Source organism: Ailuropoda melanoleuca, unplaced genomic scaffold, assembly GCF_002007445.2.
Source record: "Ailuropoda melanoleuca isolate Jingjing unplaced genomic scaffold, ASM200744v2 unplaced-scaffold7766, whole genome shotgun sequence".
NCBI classification, from domain to species: Eukaryota; Metazoa; Chordata; class Mammalia; order Carnivora; family Ursidae; genus Ailuropoda; species Ailuropoda melanoleuca.
The window spans coordinates 80056-84991 of record NW_023253065.1 but is presented as its reverse complement, the minus strand read 5'-3'; positions in this window follow the sequence as shown (position 1 = coordinate 84991).

Genomic DNA, 4936 nt, shown 5'->3' with positions numbered 1-4936 from the left:
TTCTTCCAAATTTTAGCTTGTGATTGAGTTCCAGTTTCAAAGCACTGTGGTCTGAGAATATGCAGGGAATAATCTCAGTCTTTTGGTATCGGTTGAGACCTGTTCTGTGACCCAGTATATGGTCTATTCTGGAGAAAGATCCATGTGCATTCAAAAAGAATGAGTATTCCTTTGTTCTGGGGTGTAGTGTGTATATATCTATGAGGTCCATGTCTCCAGTACATCATTCAAAGTTCTTGTTTCTTTGTTGCTGTTCTGCTTAGGTGATCTGTCTCTTGCTGATAGTGGAGTGTTGAGGTCCCCTACTATTAATGTATTATTATCTCTATGTCTCTTTATTCTGGTTAAGACTTGGCTTGTATTTCTAGCTGCTCCCCTCTTGGGGGCATAGATATTTATAATTGTCATATCCACTTGTTGGATACATCCTTTAAGAATAAGATAGTGTCCTTCTGTATATCTAACTGCAGCCTTTAGTTTAAAATCTAATCTGTCTGATATGAAAAGTGCTACCCCAGCTTTCTTTTGAGGTCCATTGGCATGAAAGATGGTTTTCCATCCCTTCACTTTCAGTGTGGATGTATATTTAGGTTCAAGAGGAGTCTCTTGTAGACAGCAAATGGATGGGTCATGTCTTTTTATCCAATCTGCAACCCTGTGGCCTTTTTTGGGAGCATTTAGGCCATTCACATTGAGAGTGATTATTGAGAGGTATGATTTTAATGATGTCATGTTGCCTGTGAAGTCATTGATTCTATAGATTGTAAATTTCTGTTCTGTATCACTCTTGGGGCCTTTTTATTTTTATAGAACCTCCTTTAATATCTCATGTAGGGCTGGCTTTTGGTTACAAAGTCAGTCAGTTTCTGCCAATCCTGGAAGGTCCTTATCTCTCCATCAATTCTGAACGACAGCCTTGCTGGATAAAGGATCCTTAGCTACACGTTCTTCTCAGATAGAGCTTTGAAAATACCCTGCAAAACTTTCCTGGCCTGCCAGGTCTGTGGACAGGTCTGATGTATTCTAATATTTTTCCGTCTCTATGTAAGGATTTTCTCCCCCCAGCCACTTTCATTACTGTATCCTTGGATCTAATATTTGTGAATTGCACTATGACATGACAGGGTGTAAGCCTGCTCTCATTGATCTTGGGCAGTGTCCTCTCTGCATCTTGGACGTGAATGCTTGTTTCCTTTGCCAGGTTAGGGAATTTCTCAGCTACAATTTGTTCAAATACCTCTTCTAGACCCTCTCTTTCTCCACCCCCTTGGGGATATGGATGATTCTGACATTGGAATGTTTCGTTGAGTCAGTAATCTCCCGTAATCTACATTCTTGAGATTGGATGTTTTTGAGCAAGGTTCCTTTTTAACTTTCTCTTCTACCATCCCATCCTCCAATTCACTAATTCGTTCTTCTCCCTCATTTACCCTGGCCTTCAGAGCATCTATTTTTGACTACATTTGATACATAGCATTTTTAATTTCTGCCAGATTCGCTCTCATTTCCACCCTTAGAGATTCTATATTCTTGTTAATATTTTCGTTAATATTTTTTTCCAGCTTACACATCGTCTTGACCATTGTTACTCTGAACTCCCTTTTCTGACAATTTGGTTATATCCATATCCATCAGTTCTGTGGCAGAGGCCACAGTCTCTGTCTCATTTCTTTGCTGAGGGTTTCTGCTACTCATCCTTCTTATGAGGAGAGGTTGCGGGGATGCCCACAGCCCAAATTATAGACCAGGACCCAGGCAGTGTGCACTTGTTTTATAAGGACCTTAGGGTTGTGGGCTTCTTGATTTTTCAGCCTGCCATCTGGGGGAGGGACCTGCTGTGCTGATACTCAGGCAACATTGTTTGGGTAGAGTTGCCCCTTCCCCTGCATGGGGGGATGGGAATGGGCACAATGTGAGCTGGTATTTCCGGGCTTTTGTTCTCTGGTGGCTTTATCTGGCAGTTTTCTGGGACTTTTCTGAGAGTCAGAGCAGCAGTGGCCGTATCCTAGCCTCTGTCTCAGAATTGAGAGTTTGCAGTCCGCTCTCCACTGAGACTTCCTCGCCACTCTAACTCTGTTTCCATCGGTATTGCTAAAAACCCTGTAGCGTCCCAGGATGTGCACCCCACAGCCGCTCTCCCAGCCCTCACTTCCATGGCTGGCATGTCTCTGTCCTCTGTGCTTCTAACACCGCCAACCACCCATGGTTCTTGCATGCGCTCCCGAGCTCCTGGTTTCAGTCTAGTTCGAATGTGTGCTCCATAGCTCCAGCTTTCAGTCTGGTCTCGTGCGTGTTCCCAGGCTCATGGTCTCAGTCAGCTTTTTCATGGGTGCCAGTCTGCGAGTCTGGCTCGCTCCCCAGTGCAGGTGTCTACTACTTCCAGGAGCCTGAGTGTGGCAGTTCCTGCCCCCTTCCATTTATTTTCCAATATCTGTGTGCAGATTCACTTCTCCCCATTTTGTACCTCAATATTCAGTGTTGGAGATGTTCATTTGTAGAGATCCAGATGTATCTTCATGCATCTCAGGCTGATTTTGTGGGTGTTCAAAATGGTCTGGTAGATATCCGGCTCAATTCAGGGGACCATCTGAAGAAGCGGTCCCCTACTCCTCTGCCATCTTTTTTCCTTCCTCCCATATGGTCCATGGTTTTTTAAAAATTCAATGTATTAGTCCTCTTCTTAGTTCCACTTTAGGAGAAACTCAAAGTATGAAGAACATACTTCAGCATCCTCAAGAAGTGCTTTAGTCCAAATTCTGATTTGCATTCCATGCGAGGTTGCACGCCCAGCCTTGCACACTCTGCTGGTCAGGTAAAAAGCCCAATAGTTCATTTTTGCTTTTGTTTCCCTTGTGTTTGGAGACATTTCTAGCCAGAAGTTGCTGCAGCTGAGGTCGAAGTGGTTGCTTCCTGTGTTCTTTTCTAGGATTCTGATGGATTCCTGTCTCCCATTTAGGTCTTTCACCCATTTTGAGTCTATTTTTGTGTATGGTGTAAGAAAATGGTCCAGTTTCATTCTCTGCATGTGGATGTCCAAGTTTCCAAACACGATTTGTTGAAGAGACTCTCTTTTTTCCATTGGATGTTCTTTCCTGCCTTTTTGAAAATTAGTTGACCACAGAATTGAGGGTCCATTTCAGGGGTCTCTCTTCTGTCCCATTGATCTATGTGCTTGTTTTTGAAACAGTACCATACTGTCTTCATGATTACAGATTAGTAATACAGCTTGAAGCCCAGAATTGTGATGCCACCAGCTTTGGTTTTCTTTTTCAATATTCCTCTGGTTATTTGGTGTCTTCTCTGGTTCCATACATATTTTCAGATTGTTTGTTCCAGGTCTATGAAAAATGCTCATGGTAGGTATAGTACTGTTATTTCAGTGGGCGATTACTTTGGATAGCATAGACATTTTAACAATATTTCTCTTCCAATCCATGAGCATGGAATGTTTTTCCATTCCTTCATGTCTTCCTCAATTCCTTTTATAAGTGTTCTATAGTTTTCAGAGTACATATCCCTTGCCTCTTTGGTTAGGTTTCTTTCTAGGTATCTTATGTCTTTTTCATGCAACTGTAAATGGAATCAATTCCTTAATTTCTCTTTCTTCCGTCTCCTTGTTAGTGTATAGAAATGTAAGTGACTTCAGTGCATTGATTTTTTATCCTGCCATGTTGCTGAATTCCTGTATCAATTTTAGCAATAGTTTGGTGGAGTTTTTGGGTTTTCTACATAGAGTGTCATGTCTTCTGCAAGGAGTGAGAGTTTGACTTATTTGCCAATCTAGATGCCCTTTTTTTCTTTTTGTTGTCTGATTCCTGAGGGTAGGACTTCTAGTACTATGTTAAACAGCAGTGGTGAGAGTGGACATCCCTGTCATGTTCCTGAACTTAGGGGAAAAGCCCTCAGTTTTTTCCCTCTACAGATGATATTTGCTGTGGGTCTTTCATATGCAGCCTTTATGATATTGAGGTATGTTCCCTCTATCCTTACACGGCAAGAATTTTATCAAGAAAGGCTGCTGTACTTTGTCAAATACTTTTTCTGCACCTATTGAGAGGATCATATGGTTCCCGTCCTTGTGCAGTATCACACTGATAGATTTATAGGTGTTGAACCACCCCTGCATGAGTGCCGTTCTAAGATGAGGGTGGGCAATCAATTGAACCTCCACAGAGAGATATTATCTATATGACTGCTATGGACTGAATGTCTGTGTCTTCCCAAAAATTCATGGTTGAAGTGCAAGCTCAATTTCTGGTATCAATAGGTGGATTTGTGGTCAGTGCTATAGTCATGAGGGCAGAGCCATCATGAATTGATTAGTGCCATTTAAGAAACTGCAGAGAGAACTATCTGTCCCTTTTGTCATGTGAAACAAGAAGAAGAAATGTCTGCCTCAGAAGTGAGCTCTCACTAAACACTGACTCAAAACTGGGTCTTCCTAACCTCCAGAAGTATGAGAAATACATTTCTGTTCATAAGCCACCCGTTGTGGTATTTTTTTATAGTCTGAGCAGATGAAAAAAAATACTCAACAAAAGAATTACTTTGCATTGCGACCAATTATCAAAACTCACCATGTTTTTAAATAGCTCTATGGTAATGAGGTCTAGATTGCATTACTACATGGCACAGTTTCCAACCGAAGTCACCCAGTAAACATTCATTAATTCCAAATTTTCTTCCATTTTAGAGACATCTTCAGACACAATGCTTCTCCCTTCTTCAAGGAGGATGGCGTGAGCAGTTGATGAAATCTTACCTCTCCACCAGCTACCCCTGCCACTGAACGCTCCATAGCACAAGCCAGTATCCTATCATTGCAAGTGCACAGTTGGCTCACTCAACGGCTCCAGAGAGAAAAAAGGTTTCTGATGTCAGAGGTCATTAATGTTTCCACTTACACAGCTGAAAATGCTGGGATTAGTGAAGAGCT